General features: G+C 36.7%; 1 non-coding gene across 1 annotated transcript; it reads left to right on the top strand.

Moving 5' to 3' along the window:
• The first annotated feature begins 455 nt into the window (after positions 1-455).
• On the top strand, positions 456-557 carry LOC124107083 (small nucleolar RNA U13). The gene has a single exon (XR_006856286.1). It is a non-coding gene; the product is annotated as a small nucleolar RNA U13 (small nucleolar RNA).
• The last annotated feature ends 16,784 nt before the right edge of the window (positions 558-17,341 follow it).

Here is a 17,341-nt window from a genome sequence, read left to right as displayed (position 1 = left end):
GGGATGCTCACATATGGAGTAGCTGTGTAATAGATCACCGTGCGTATCTATTTACTCCAGAAGAATTATAAGAAATATCTCAAAAACTCATTTAAAAATGATGAATGGGAGTTACTTTTAATTGGTTGAGTAAGTATCTCTCAAGTATCTTTGTAGCCATTGTAGTTAAGTAGGTCCCTGTATATCACATGAGCCTTTGCAGGATATTTGTATTGATGAATTGATTGGTTCATTTGTGATAATTCACACGATTACCAAAATACCAGCCTAAATTTGAGGATTAGTTTATAAGTAATATTGCCTTACAATTAGTTTAAAGAGCATGTGTACAATGTTAAAAATATGTCTCGTTGCATTAGAATATATAAAACATTTAATTTGCATTTTAAGTATAACATTTAGTGGCATTCATCACATCCACAGCATTATACAACAAACTATAAAAAACATTTCCGATCCTTCAGTTCATAAGCATGATGATTGAGTGTTCATGGTCTTGTGTGAGATGTGCCTCCCTCTAAACCTTGTTACAACATAGGCACATTACCCATTTGAAGTGAAAAAAAAAATTTTCCATCCCACGAAAGACTCTGTAACCTGTAAGCAGTAATTCCCCATTCTCTCCTCCCTCCAGACCCTGGTTACCTCTAATCACTTTGTATCTCTGAATTTACCTTTTCCAGATGTTTAATATAAGTAGAATCAGCAATACTTGTCCTTTTGAATCTGGCTCGTTTCACTTAGGACAATATTTTCAAGGATCATCCACGTGGTAGCATGTGTCAGTATTTCACTTTGACGTTTTTACCGCACTTTCTTAATATAATGCATTTCACTATATAATTTCATTTGTCTGTGAAAACGAACATGAAGGATCAATATGATAATGAACCCATTTCAAGGATTAAGAAAATGAGGGTAAGGGAGATGAAATGCACAGACAGATCAGATTAATTTCTATGAAGCATGGATGATTTAGTGTGGATCTTCAGACTGCAAATGCAGTTCTCCTTTGCTTCTGCCATGTTTATCTTCTTGTTTCCTCTTTCAATACCCTATACATTCCTTTTTTCCTTTATCACTTATTTTCTGTTTGTACACTTACAATTTGTGGGAGTGTTTCCTCTTGGATTTGAGATTTGTCCCAAGTGTCTGGTGGTGGTAATCTCAACATGCGACACTTTTTGTTGTTGTTGTTGTTGTTTTTAGAGGAATGCTTAGTTAAGAAAGAGGCCAGTGTACATTTTGCTCATTTATTGTTAGCAAATCTGGTACAAAAGATCTGTACAAACACTTTGAAGTAAAGAGGCACTTGAACTGGTACCAGCACATAACTTTTAAAATGTTTTAAAAGGACATTCATGTTTTAACACAGCTCTACAATACTATATGCTTAAAGCACAAAATACTATATGCTTAAATTAAACACAGTGGGATTCTAAATTTGCTGGAGGAAATGCAAAAATTGCATTATTAGTCTGTCAGAATAAGTAGAAAAAACAAATGCAATATACACTCATTCATAGGGCAAAATATCATTCTCTTATGATATCACCAGTGACTAACTGCATCATGGGGATAACTGGAAAGAGAAGGAAAAGTCAGGGAAACAAAGGGAGCATAATCAGTGATTCCAGTTTTCGTATACTCTGCTTGTTCCCAGAGTTAAAGATGCCCTAAACTTCCCTAGGTAAAGCCAGTGAGGCGTCAGTAATTGCACATATTAACCCCCTACTTGGGTTTAAGAAGACTATGTCTATGAAGGACACAGGGAAATCTATGAAGGAAAACCTTTGGAAATGAAGACAAGCCAAGAAGGCAAGGGGTATAATAAAAAAATTACCTATGTGATACTCAATTCCTAATTGATGCAGTGAAGAGCAGAACTGGCATTGCAGAAAATGGATCAACGATACAGAGACTAGCACAGAGGAGAGAACAGAGTGATTGGAACAGTAAATGAGAACAACATAAACATGTCAGACAAAATGGATCTCAAAATTCAACTTAAAGGTTTAGTATTGCTGGGGAAGAAAGTAGAACAATCAAAATAGAAATTATAAAAATCTCATTACTGAATAAAACTGGAATGATTCTTAATTACAGAGCCTGAAAAATCTCACTTTATTTTGGCTAAAATCAGGGAAAAAAATCACATCAAGGTAAAATCAGATGAAAACTTTTAAATATATCAACAAAGGAGGGTTGCCACAGTAAATGGAATAATAGACATAGAAAAGAAGAAATTCAGTCTGATTTTAGACAGGTGCTCTTCAACACTAATGGCTGTGAAGACCTGAAACAATGACTCTAATAAATTTGAGGGAGAATAGTTGTTGTGCTTTAGAATTAAAGACACAAAACAAGGTATTTTATTTGCAATGCAAACAGAAGGACCTTTTCAGTTAGGTAAGACTATGTTTTACTTAGGTAGTCTAGCTGAAAATGTTATTTGATGTTGTAATTCAGATGACTAAAGAAGAACCCAAACTGAAAAACCAAGAAACAGGAAGGCAGAGAGTAAGAACCAAGTGAATATCAAGTTAGCTGAAGTACAAATTTCTGAATCATTTCTTGAAACTTAGTTCCATAAGTAAATAAAAGTAAAAATTATTGTTATTTTAAAAGGAGCTTTATAATCCAAAAACATTAATTTCATAAAAGTTTGGATCTAGAATTCATGATAAATTTGAAGGACAGGGGAGGGCCTGGGATGAGCAGTAGAACTTGGACAAACTTGTTCCTCAGATCATGTTTGTATCTGATTTTGTTCATTCAGGAAATACATGACAAAACTAAAGAATTCAGAACTGATTATGAATATAAATAATTATTTATATTTTTCCAAAATTAAAAGGTAAATCTTATCTCTGTGGTTAAACAATAGCAAATTACCATGGAAGATACACACACACACACACACACACATTCACTCACTCACTCACTAGAAAATATTAGAACAAAGAGAAAGTAATTACAATTTGAGTAAGAAAGTAAGAAATAAATTTCCAGGGACAAGGAAACACGTTGAATAGTAACAGCAGTGATCTCTGGATAGTTTGCCTATTCATTTTTCTTTAAGTTTTAGTATTTTCAAAGTTTATTGAACAGCGTTCATTACACTTATAATTAGAAGACCTGATATGCATTACTTTACTTAGAATATGTTTGAAAGGGAACTTCAGAGATGAAGGAGAAAGCACAAGTTGGGAAGAGCTTGACCTTTACAGGGACTTGCCCCAAATCTGGCACATCTGGCATTGAGAAAACAGGAAAAACTGGCTCAGGCAGAAGCCACAGAGCTGCAGCTAGATCCAGATTGTGCAAGTATTGGTTGGATTGGTTGGGAGGCAATATTGAAGATTTCCATTTTGATGCTAAAGAGAAAGAAGGAAAGAAAGAAAGCCAGCCAGTAAAATCCAATGAAATGGCATAAGAACTTGGTATTTTAAAAGTCATTATTCCATTGTTTTTCTTTGATAGAGAAACCCTAGGTTTAATGCTGGGCATTTCTTCCTCAACCTTGTAGATGTGATGTGTTTTAGAAAGTAACCAGCAGTGTTCTAAAGATAATAATTGCTATCCTCCAAAGCCATGGGCCTCAGTAGGTATGTTTGTTAATGGAGGTAGCAAAGCACGTGGGAGAACAGATGACTCCAGACATTTAAAAGATGAGACACTAAAAGTGTTTGTAAAATAATAGAAAGGATATGTCCTCTTTTTCTACAGTGTTTCCATTCTTTTGAACAACAAATTTCAACCTCATTGTTTCCCTTCCTTACTCATAGCATTTAAAGATGTGACCATTTGCTCTAGTTAGGTAGACTATCTTGATATGACCCTATCCCTTGAACTAGTTTCTTTATCTCAAGGACAACTTTTTGGTGAATTCTCCATCTTTAGGTGGTAACTAGTGGGATGACTTAGAAAAGTGAAGTGAAATGAAATAAGAAATAAATTCATAGTTCTTCCGTCTTCTAGGCACCTCATTTTCTTTCTTTTTTGGTAGACCAAGGTACTGGGAATTGAACCCAGGGGCACTTTACCACTGAGCTACATCCCCAGTCCTTTTTACTTTATATTTTGAGACAGGGATTCACTAAGTTGCTGATAGTCTTCCTAAATTGCTCCGGCTGCCTCAAACTTGCTGACCTGCCTTAGCCTCCCTGGTTGCTGGGATTACAGACTTCATTTCATTCTGGAGTATTTGGGGTCCTGATGTCCTATTCTCAGAGTTGGCGAATTTGTAAGATCAGAATGGATTCCTTTTATTTTTTAGAATTTTTTCTCCAATATTAAGGATTGAACCTAGGGCCTTTGTGCATGCTAGGCAAAAACTCTACCACTGAGCCACGTTCCCAGCCAGTGGATAACTCTTATGTCTTATTCTTTTGTGTTTCCTTTTCTTTTCTGTTCCAGAAATGGAAAGGTCCATCTCATCTTTGTGGCTAAATAATAGAAAATTACCATCAAGGCCCTTTCCTAACTCTGCCAGCTTCACTACTCAGTATCAAGATGCAATCTGGGATCTCTAAATCAACCACACTTAGCTCCAGAGGATAGTGATCTCTGAAGCTTTTCTTTTTAATTCTCTCATATGTTTTGTTTTAGCTTAATGTGTTTGTCTGAATACTTGGACACCATGGTGATAGGCATCTTCAAAATAAATAGAAAGAGACATAGAAAAGAACTAAAAAATAAAATTAAATCTGGGAAGGCTAGAAATGACACTTGTATCTGAGAACTTTTTTTTTTCTTTCAGAAATCAGTGAGGGGGAAATTAAAAAGGGGGAATTTGTGTCAGTGAGTTAGTGAATAATTTTCTAACAGTGTTATTTTGCTGACACTGGACTATTGGAGCTCATTAGCATGCTGTGACTATTTAACTCTAAAAAACAGTGCTTTAGCTTCTGCTTTGCTGGATATTCTTTACATCTCAGCTCAGTATTCAAATAGTGGCAAGACCATTAATATTAGGAAGTGTGACATGGTGGAAAGAGAAGAGTCAGAGTGAGAAAGACTAAAGTTTGAATTTTGTAACCATCTTTTATTGCTTATGTTACTAATCTTCATGAGGTTTAATTTTCTCACTTCTAGAACGTTTAGATTAATGTCCACTTCAAATATTTGTGGGAGGTCAAAATGCCAAACTAAAGCCTCCTCCATAGCGCCTGGTACATAGAAGCTGCTTAATAAAGATTCATTTCATTTCTCACTATCTTCATCTTGTGAATCATTTAGTTTCATTTAGTAAAATTAATGCCCAAAAACAAGAAATAAGACAGTCAACTACTTTGTGTCTGCTACCTGATGGTTGACTCACAAATGTCAGTCACTGCTGGCTGTTACCCTGTCCCCTGCCCCTGAAAGGCCACAACCAAGACCAGTTTCTATGCTAGGAAGTCCAGTGTGTGAATCATCCCATCTCACTCCCACCAATACAGCTTGGATATGTCTGTATGAAAACACATAATTAGAACTGATACCATTCAGAAGAGCTAGTTTTAAAGAGCAGCATTCAAAGCTTTGAATTTAAAAAGTCACACAATGTTCTCCATTAAAACAAAAGCAAATAGAAATGCCTGGAGAGGAGCTAGCCAAAGGTTTCTGTCTAACATTGAGGTAGGAGTTGGCCATGTATTTCACCTTCATGTTAAACATGCTCCTAGACTGTAGGCATTCCTTGCTTTTGTGGTGTAGAGAGAACCAATAAAATATTAAATTTTTCTCATTATTCTAGCTCTGAGCAGTATTGAATCCCTGCAGACTGGTGAGTAATAAACTTATTTCTTCTTTTTTATTAGCTTATTGATGCTCTCACTTGGCCATCCTGGGGAAGAAGGCCTGGGAGGATTTTATAATGAAGGGTTAGAAAGCCACAACAGCACAATGCGCTCTCGCTCTCTCTCTCTCTGGTTGGTGCAGCATACAGAAGTCTTTCATTTTATGTCAGTTGCTTCTGACTAACATGATTTACCTGGTGCCACGAAGAATACATTTTTCTGACACTATCACAAATAATTTAAATTAATACAGTTCTTGGGGAAATATGGCAAAGAGAAATTGGGAGTAACCATTTGCAAACTCTTATAAATGCTAGGCTTATTTTTATGAAGCTAAAATCAATTCAGAATCCAGCATTGCATATAAGTAGTTTCCATTGTTCTATTCTTCATACTTCTTGCATCTCTTGAGCATCTTATATCATTGCATTTCCTAATATTTTTGTGGAGAAAGAAAACAAATTTAGATGTTCTGTTTTAACTTTGCACATAAAACTAAATCTTCAAATATCATGTCTTCTTATTCCTAATCAAAATAAAGCTCTGAGAGTAATTGGTGGGAACAACATGCAAGCTAATGGAATGTTGGAAAAGTTTGTTCTGTAAGCTTGGGCTGGTGCCGTTAGCCCCAGGGTAAAAATTGCCTATTCCAGAATGAGAAGGAATGCAGCCATACAGATTCCTGGTACTGATGTCCAAAACCAAACTGAATGCATAATGACAACAGTTTGCATCTCTGGATGAGCTAAAGCTGCTTTCTAAACATTGGGCAAATTCCCTGTGTTGAGAAAGAAAAATCCAACTTGGGAGAACTCCATCAATCACTTGGTCAACCTATATGTGTTGAGTGCTTACAATGTATTGTGTGCTGTTCTTAGGGATGCTGTCAGAAAAAAAAATATGGTTCTATGCAAAATAACTTGCAATCTAGTTGAGAAAACAGAACAAACATCCATAAGAAATAAGAGAATAATTAAATGCTAATGTATGGTTTCTGCCTTTAAGTGTAATAAAGACTGTTAGAGATAGGATCAATGTATGCAAAAAAGAGTTAGGAAAAGCTTCCTAGAAGAGGTTTGAGCAGGGGTTTTAAGAAGGGGTGTGAAAGAGGAAGCAAACACAGTCCAAGTAAACAGTACGCATGGCTATAGAGCCATAATGCATATGGCAGAGAGAGACTAGTGAAATACATAGTAGAAAGGAGTCAGAATACAGATAGGAAAATGGAATGGAATCACACTATTTGCATTTGATGTGGAAATACATAGAAAATTACCAGGAGATTTTGAACAGAAGAGTGGCCTGAATTATGCTGTATTTGACAAAAATAAATAAATAAATACATAAATATAAAATCTCAACTGTGCATTGAATGTAGTTAGCACAATGCTGGTCTTTAAATTTGTTTGTTTGTTTATTTTTTAAAAAGGTGAGAAAACTATCCCTTCTCTAGAAGTAAGTGAGCTACTATGAAGGGGTAAATATTTATATATTCCACCTTGGTCATCAAAGTCTCAGCTCCTCTGGTACCTGAAAGACATCACAGGCATTAGTATCAAAAGCTTCAAATAGTAGAGGCTTAGTTTTAATCCCTGGCTATATTCTTCATATATGTTTGAAGTAACACAACTTCTCTATAAACAACAGGTCCCTCAATTGTGATAGGTAGAATTATAAAACAACCACTAGTAATTTACACCCTAAATATTTCCTTTCTGTCAAGTGTGATCAGAACCTGTGAATTGGATGAGGTTTTACTTCCATGATTTTATTATACTACTAGGCAAAGGGGATTTTGCAGATGTAATTAAGGTTACGGGTCAGTTGACCTCTGAATTAATTCGAAAGATAATTTATACAGACCTAATCACTTGAACTCTAAAATGCAGAGCCAGAGGTCAGAGACACAGAAAACAGAGAGACTGAAGCATGGGAGGGATTCTGCTGGCTGATAGGACCCGGCCACCTTGTATTTTATAGCTCCAAGGACATGAGCTAGGGAGGAACACTGATTCTTAGCTGGGTCCACAGTGCAGACCAGATACCTTGATTTCAGCCTTGTGGGACACTAAGGGGAAAACTCAGCTATACTCTGCTTACAATTCTGATCCTCCTCCCCCACATAGATCTTTTAAGCCATGAGTTTGTTATAATTTGTTACACAGCAATTGTACACCAGTACACTATTGAACACAAATAATTGAAATACTTCAGTCATGCTGAGAAAATTAAAGGAAATACTATGAATACTAAATGCAATGTGCTTAATACAGTGCCTGTCAAGTAGTAAGTGTACAATAAATAGTAAGTATTTAAATTATTTGTGTAGAAATAAGGTGAGTAGAAAAATATTCGAAAATTAATAGAGCTTTCTTAAAGAATTGAATGATGGTCAGTATTCAGATGGCAATAATGGTGTTTCTGAGCTCCCAAGAGCATCTGCTGGGCAGGTTGATCAACCATTTTGCCTATTAATGTTAAAACAGTTTAATTAACCCAGTTAGCAAACTTGAGCTCATTGTTGTAGTTGGAGCAATGGAGGGCAATTCTGACTACATTAGAATCACCTCAGCCCTCATGTGTTTGTCATTATCAAGAACCAATCATTAAAACTTAATATTCATATAAGTTGTTAATATGCAGCATTAACCATCCTACATGTCAAGCAACATCTACAGAGATAATATCCATGCACTCGGAAGTGAAACTCAAAATATTTAGCAATTCATATAATGCAGGCATTGTGGATACTAGGATATCTATACTGAAAAACTGAATATCAACTCTGCATTTGTGGTAAATGATTCATTCAGTGTTCAGTGACAATGAGTCTCCATTTGGGGTCAGTTACATGATAGATGATAAGTTCTCAAGATGGATTCCTACCACCAAGGATCTCATAGCCTATAAAAAGATACAAATTTAGAAGAGAAAGTCACTGATGACTAAACAGTGATGTCAAGTGTTACAATAGCAGCCCATGCTGGAGCTACAGGTTTAGACAGCAAAGGTACAGAAAATAAATCCCTTAGCCCAATCTTAGCTGGAATCAGAGAACGAAGTGCTGCTTGGAGCTAAAATTCACTGTTGAGTCTATACAAGTGGGAATTAGGCAGACTTTTCTGAATGGATAACATTTCAGATAGAAGAGCCTGAGCCAAGTTGGAATGAGTGAGAATGGTATAGCTGTAAAACTTTTTTTTTAATTTTTATTATTAGTTGTTCAAAACATTACATAGTTCTTGACATATCATATTTCATACATTTGATTCAAGTGGGTTATGAACTCTCATTTTTACCCCGTATACAGATTGCAGAATCACATCGGCTACACATCCACTTTTTTACATACTGCCATACTAGTGTCTGTTGTGTTCTGCTGCCTTTCCTATCCTTTACTGTCCCCCATCCCCTTCCCTCCCCTCCCATCTTCTCTCTCTACCCCATCTACTGTAATTCATTTCTCTCCCTTGTTTTTTTCCCTTTCCCCTCACTTCCTCTTATATGTAATTTTGTATAACAATGAGGGTCCCCTTCCATTTCCATGCAATTTCCCTTCTCTCTCCCTTTCCCTCCCACCTCTCATCCCTGTTTAATGTTAATCTTCTTCTCATGCTCTTCCTTCCTGTTCTGTTCTTAGTTGTTCTACTTATATCAAAGAAGACATTTGGCATTTGTTTTTTAGGGATTGGCTAGCTTCACTTAGCATAATCTGCTTTAATGCCATCCATTTCCCTGCAAATTCCATGATTTTGTCATTTTTTAGTGCAGAGTAATACTCCATTGTGTACAAATGCCACATTTTTTTTTAATCTATTCATCTAATGAAGGGCATCTGGGTTGGTTCCACAGTCTAGCTATTGTGAATTATGCTGCTATGAACATCGATGTAGCAGTATCCCTATAGTACGCTCTTTTAAGGTTTTTAGGGAATAGTCCAAGAAGGGGAATAGCTGGGTCAAATGGACTGTAAAACTTTTGTATAGAATGGTTGATATGGAAATGGTGTCAAGGGTATATCAGAAAGGTGTACGTGAAGGAGCTTGACTTTATCTGATGGCCTGGGAGTACTTTAAATACAATTCAGTCAAATAAACATTTTTGTTTTTCAAAACAAATCTACTAGTGATGTGGATACTGCATAATAATTTAGAGGCAGACAAAACTGAAAGCAGGAATACCAGTTAGGATGACCCTGTGGTAACCCAAGAGAAGAACAATGATGGCTTGAATCAAGGAAATTCTGATGGTAAAAGAAAAGAGGATATTTCACAGAGTTACTTAGAAATTGAGCCAAATGGAGTCAGTAATTGATGAGATGTGGAGGTAGGAGGTAAGGAGGACATTAGGATGACTTTTGTATTTGGGGGTTGATTGACTGTAGAGGTAATTATGCCTTTCACTGAAGCAGATAACTCAAAAGAAAAAGGAAGATAACAAAAACAAGCATGCTGACTTCCCAGTGCCTGTGGGACAGCCAGGTAGAGATGTCCATGGAATGACGAAATACAAGAGGGGTCAGGAATGTGCATTTGGATTACACCATCATTCAGTTATCTATGCAACATTATTTCTCCCTTCCTTCCTTCAAAATGATACTCAAATTTTATTTCAGGTGATCATCCCTTTCCCATACAGTTTATGTGTTTTGAAGGAAGTTACTAATCTAACCTCTAGGAGTGGGACTTGACAAACCTAAATCAATATGGAACATTCCCCAAAGATGGCCCTACTGCCTACTTCTTTCTACCCTCTCTCTCTTCCTCCCCCACCCCTCATTTTTTTAATTTCTGTCTGCTGGGACTTCATTCTTTCCTTCCTTCTCTCTTCTTCTCTAGTATATATTCTTTTGTTCCTTCTTCCTTTCCACTCATCTATTCTATGATATTGTAATTTGGTTTTGTTTAGTCTCGGGAATGTTCTGATATTGTATTCTACTTTCAAACTATCAAGTCAGTTTGCTGCAACTTCATGGATTGTAAATAATAATAGAAAACATGAAACTCCTGGTTTATTACTTACAGTAGCAGCAGCCAGAGCATCGTCATGGGGTGCCCTAAAGGATGCCAGATGGCACCTATATGTTCAATGGGGTTGTATACAGGAGTGGAAACCTGAGTTCAGGGAACCTGAATATTTTATAATGGGCATAAGCATGGCTACTTTTGTGCAGAAGGGGGACCTTGTATATCCTTAGCCTGTGGGTAAATGTGCACTTTTGATCCAGGAAAAGTAATGATATCTATTTCCCAAGCTTATTCTTTAGTAAAATGTTGGTGTCAGACAATAGGAATTTAGTAACTTACTTCAGAAGATATGAAAGAATATGAAACATCCATGGAGAACATTCTTCCAAAAGACATTCTCAGCATTTAGACCTTATCACTCAGGGTAAGTATATACATATAAACAAAGTTTGCAAACTAAACCCTGATGCCTGTAGCATGTTGGGGGTAGACAAAGGAGAAGACTTTTGGGAAAACTGAGAATGGGCAACTAGAGAGGAAGGAAGATAACCAGAAACCAGAGGAATGTTCCATGAGGAAGGAATGGTCATTAGGGCCAACGTCTACAGAGGCCAAACAAGGTGTTTCCGTTAGTTTTCGTAATTAGAAGATGAGTTCAGCCTGCGGAGGTGAAGTGCAGATTGCTTGGAGTTGAGAAACGAGAAAATAGGGGCAGTGGGAAGAGAGGCTTCCTCCGGGCAGGTTGGGCTATGGAGAGGCAGGCACTGCAGTAGACATGTCAAAGGAAGGGTGAAAAAGTAGAGGCTGGCTTCTTCTTCAAGAGTTTCCTGCCTCTTGTGAAAGAGAACCCACCATTTTGCTATGTACATGTGGCTCTAAATGTCTTGTACATTGGTGCACAACACACTTCCCCAATCAAGGTGAGCGCGTGGTTCGCACTCCTTAGTGTTCAGGTACAGATTGACAATAAGAGGCCGAATGCAGAAGCCATATTCCATATCACACAGATGCTGGGACAGAGTGTGGAAGGGGTGTGGGCTATGGAGTCAAGCTGACTCATTTTCAAACACAGGTTCCTTAATATACTGGCTGTAGGATCCTTCATCAAAACCCAAATTTCTTCATTTTTCAAATATAGCTAGGAATAAATAAATCTGGAGGTTGTTTTAAGATCATATAAAGCACATAGCAGTGGGTTGGCCACATTGGCACTGTTTATTTTTTAAAAAGTGGAACCCTTTAAACTACTTTGAGGGCAACAACTAAGGCCTAGATAGAATCTGGTACATTAGCTGGTATGGAGGCAGTGGTGACCATGTGCGACTTGAGATTTAAATCATGTACAGCCATCTCCTCTAAGAGGTAGGTGGAGAGGAAGGCAAACTCTGCTCACCACTGGCCTTGTAAATATATCATTCCCATCCCCAGGCAAGCTTGTGAGCCAGCCTCTGCAAGCTGGGCTATCAGTTATTTTAGCTTTAGCATTCACAATAAAATGATCATTGCAGGTCTTAAACTCATTGGACTAACTGTGCATTCTTTATTTGCCTTAGATAAATTATCCTTCCTTCAGAGAAGACACTTGTGGCTATATTACCAGAAGTAAAAGTCATGCTTGGTATGCTGGTCTCATGCATTCTTAGGATGTTTTCTTTTCTCCAAGAGAGGCCAGTGTGAGGATTGAAAGCCAAATTGACAGTTTAGAGGCCCATGTAGGCATTGTATTCATTTTTTTTTACTATTTAACATATAAAAGTGATTATATTCAATTGAAATTAAGTGCATCTTTATGGGGGCATTTATGACATCTCATTTAAAGAACTGCTGTGAATCCTTTAGAGAACACTGATTTGCAACCATCATTTGTGTCATGAATACAACCTTCAATATGGTACTTGCTTAGCAACTAATTAAACTAAAAAGACAAATAGGAGGCTTTTACATTTTTAATTTACAAGCTTCCAAATATAATTGTTGTTATTGCACTACCAAAGTATGGTGCATCCATCTGCATTTGAAACCTCTTAATCTCATTGTCATAATTAAGTTTGTAAATACAAAGGTCTGTGCTGGGGGTAGGAGATATATTATGTTTGTTTTTCTTAACATAAGTATGGTGTTGGTTGTCTTTGTGATTAAATCATATTTTGGTGTGATATTTTTTTCCCTAAGATGAATTATTAATTTACTTATGTTGGTAATTTTGTCCAAATATGATTTAGACTTTTCAAAGTTCAGTATGTAACAGTCTTGCCAGCTATAATTTAAAATCCCTTTTTATTTCTGCCTTGTAATCTTTGAGGCTGATAGAATTAGAATCAAGTTCTGAGTTATTTATTCCTAGGTATTCTCTTAACTCATCAATTTGAATGTGACTTTTCCTCAGGTGACTATTTCTGTAGGAAGGTAGCATGACTTAGATATTAGCAGTTGAGAGGTCCTCAAAGCATGTGACCTTAAGCTAGCCCCTAATACTTTGAGCTGTAAGAGGGAGAAAATGGTTCAATTTCTACCTAACAGAAGTGATATGTGTAATAGCCAGAGAAACAAGGAATGTGGGAACAGAAAGGGATGGATTCCTCATCCAACACCTTTACTTTACAGTTGAGTAAACTAGCATCCAGAGGCAGTAAGTTGCCCATGCCCACACAGGGGGCAGAATTAAGATGGCATCCATAATAAACATCACTACAGAGAAGTTATTTATGGAATGTCAAATTAATACTCAAAGTGTAGCACAGCATCTATTTAAAACAAATAGAACTGTAATTAAATCATCTGGAATCTTTTGTCTTCTTCTTGTCTTCAACATTGGGTGTTTTTAGTTTGTTCTTCATTTTGGATGTTTGCTGTCACTGAGAATCAGCCTATGGTGTATAAAGAGACAAATAATGAAGTGTTTAATAAACCAAGAGCCAGTGCAATTGAATCAGGATAACGTCTTTATTGGGTTTTTAAAAATCCCATTAACATGATTGAAGTTTCTTAAAAAAAATTCTTAAATCTTAGCTCATTTCCTAATTACTAAGATAGTTTTTGACAAAAATGAAATGCCCTGGAGGCTCTCCTCAAAATATACGGCAAAGACCTTTTAAGGGTGATCAATGGTTGATGAAGTAACATGCCCCACAACCCAGGACAACTCTTTTCCAATGATATAATCTTCCTGAGAAATCTAAAATCCAAAACTTCCACTTGATGACTCCTAGAGTACCCATGATATCAGCACTGTTGGGGATGTTTGCACTTTTGGATGTTTGCTGTCATTTAGAAATCCAAAACCCAATTTGTTTTATGACAATGAATAGGCAAGAGCAAGTTAAATATTGAATGATATTTAAATGACAAAGTAAATATAACTCTGCATTATTCAGCACCAAGATAAGCTGATATTCAGATCAGGCAGAAGGTCATTGCCCCTTGGTGATAGTCCTCTTACACTCAGGCAGTATCAGTCCTTTATAATGAAGTCGGCTCTTTGCAGAAGCAATTTGCATCCTGCGTAGGGAAAAAGAACACATCATCTGTTTTCGGCATAAGCACATTGTACTGGTTTGATCCCTTTCAGTGTGCATTCGATGATTAACCACGCTGCCTCCCCATTTACATATTCAGAGCTGGCTTTTTCTGGGAATTCCCCTCACCATGGAGACCACAAAGATATGTCCCACTTGGCTCCCAAATCACAACCCTGCTACTGTGCTTGCTTCCTCTTATCTGACCTCTCATATTCTGCTGGGCCTTCCCTTGTCTGGGAGCAGAAGCCCTAATCAAAATGAAGAGCCCATCCTGAGGTTGGGCACGGTGACACTGTGAGGCAGAGGTGGGCGCCCCGGAGACACAATCTTCACAACTTGCTGCTCACACAGTTCTCAGCCAGTTTTCAGACATACCCAGGTGTACAACAGTCCCTCCCAGTTGATTGAAAGTGTGTGTTTGCTTGTCCTACTTTGTGACAATGCGAGCTACAAGGCTTAGGATGGTTATGGCCAGAGTCTGTGACTATTATTGTTAGACTAATTTTAAGACATGAAATTCTTTTTTTTTTTTTCCTGTAGCCTGCTTAGATAGATGAGTTTTAAGAGAATGAATTAGCGGTTACTAGAATTTTTGTTGTATAGCAAAATGTTCTCTGTGAATTTGAATATTATGACACACTAAAAAAAGCAGCCCATAAAAAGCACGAGTTGCAGAAATTCCCCAAAGAAGTGGATCTTCTGTGCCCAGTCTCCTGTCTTTGGAATTGTTTTTACTCTCTCTTCCCTCCTACTGGAGCAATTATGTGAACTGCGTGTCCCTAGAGGTAATGTGAGAGGTGAATCACTGCTCCCCTTCTTTCTCCCCCACAGAGATGACGAAGCATTCGCTCACTGCCAAAGCTCTAAAGCCTAGTAACTCTGGGGAACTTTCCAGTCTGTCCATATATGTGGTAGTACTTCTCTTTCTTTTGAATATTGATTGAAAAGATAAGCCCAATAGATCAATAAGAGTTTACATTTATACAGCATTTACTTCCAGTTGGAAAAGGAGTTAGGAACCCTTGTTATTTTATAATAAATAACCTTGGGATTAAGTTTACTTATTCATTTATTAATAAATGTTCACTTATTGAGTGACTGAGCCAGCAGGTGGTAGGGTACAAAAAGCATTCTTAGGGTACTTACAGTTAAGTAGGGGACAATGATATCAATGCAATTATACTTTAAAATAACATTATAGGCTATGGAAATATGAAAGAAAATTACACATCATATAGCAAGGAGAATCACATGTGACTTGAGGGTAGGACAGTAAGGAAGAGAAATAATTTAAGACTCAAAGAGATTAAAAGCTTGAGTATTTTTAGTTGGTGTGAATTAGTATAGGAAAAAATGGAATACCAATTCACAACATAATCTAAAAGGATGGATTTGTTGCAACAAAGATATACCTTCAAGCTTATTTTAAGGTTTTCTTAGGAACTCAAGATGATTTCAGTAAAGTATTTCTATCTGGGTTGTGTTATAAGTAAAGGTATTAAGGTATAGTGTTGTACCTTGAGGAAAGATGCCTTAGTCTTTCTTCGTTGCTGTAACAGAATACCTGAGACTGGTACTTTATAATACATAAGCAAAAATCTATTGCCTCATGGCCCTCAAGGCGGGGAAGTCTAAGATTGAGGGGCTGGCATCTGGCAAGGGTCTTCTTGCTGTGTCATCCCAAGGAAGAAGGCAAAATGGCAAGAAAGGGAAAGAGTAAAACAAACTCACTCTTTTCTGAAGGCACCAGTTCCACCCATGAGTGTGGAGTGTGTGTGGTATAATCACCTCTTAAAGTCCCACCTCTTTTTTGTTTCAGTTGATACATTATAATTATAGATAACCGTGGGATTCACTGTTATGTATTTGTACATGTACATAACATAATTTGATCTATTTCATTCCCCAGTGTCTCCTTGCCAAAATTCCCTACTTCTATCCATTGGTCTTCCTCCTGTTTTCTTGAAATTCTACCTCCCCACCCTCCTTATATATATATATATATTTTTTTTTTTTTTTCTCTTTAACTTCTACAGATGAGAGAAAACATGTAATCCTTGACTTTGAGTATGGATTATTTTACTTAATATAATACTCTCAATTTCCATCTATTTTTTAATAAATAAATGTCCCACTGTTAGGACTGTTATAATGGCATTTAAATTTTGACATGAATTATGATGGAGATAAACTTTCAACCATACCTTACCATATATATATATATATATATATATATATATATATATATAAAACTTACATTTAATGATAATGCCATGGTATAAATTGTCCCAATAGACACTTTTGGTATATGTAGACCAACTCCAAAATATATAACTACAAATTACGGTATACATACCTATTTCATAGTGGATTTATGAGTAAATTCTGAGAATTTAAAAAATTATCTTACAGTGGAAGAGCCATAATGTAGGCAGTTCCAAGATATTTTTTTCCTTTGATATTAACACCCATGGTGTGTGTGTGTGTGTGTGTGTGTGTATGTTTATGTTGAAGTAATTTTTGTCTGAGACAGAGTTTAAGTGGTAGGTGTTTATGAACCTGGCACAGTATTATTTAAATCCTAATCTCAGTGCCACTGGGTCTGTGAGCCTAAACAAAATTATTAATCTCTTTGATTCTTCATCTGTAAAAAACATTACCTACCTGGTTATTTATTAAAATGATTAAATGATAGAGGCATTAAAGAAGACTTAGATTTCTAGGTTTTGATGATTTAAAGATCAAAAGAGAAGGCATTTCCCTAGAAGATGTTAATTTTATAATAATCTATGGTGAATTTAGCATTCATTAATTTATCTAAACTACTTTCACCAAGTCATTTGCTGAACTACCCTGGGACTATTGGGCTGCACAGTCATTAACAAGTGTGTTTGCTTCTGGAGGCAAGATTTTAAGGTTTGTTGGGAAAAATTTGTTGGATGTACAAAGACGAACTTGAAGATAGCTGGGGAGGCTGCTGAGGTAGACATGGTCCTTGATCAAGATCTTCGCTCCAATCTTAAAAGCCTTCTGGGCATAAAACGGCTTTTGTGACTTATATGATCTTCTGCCT

Source organism: Marmota monax, unplaced genomic scaffold (genome assembly GCF_021218885.2).
Source record: "Marmota monax isolate L192 unplaced genomic scaffold, Marmota_monax_Labrador192_F-V1.1 WCK01_AAM20220418_F8-fsc00003, whole genome shotgun sequence".
NCBI classification, from domain to species: Eukaryota; Metazoa; Chordata; class Mammalia; order Rodentia; family Sciuridae; genus Marmota; species Marmota monax.
Note: the sequence above shows the minus strand (reverse complement) of the source record. Positions and strands in the feature narration are given on the sequence as shown.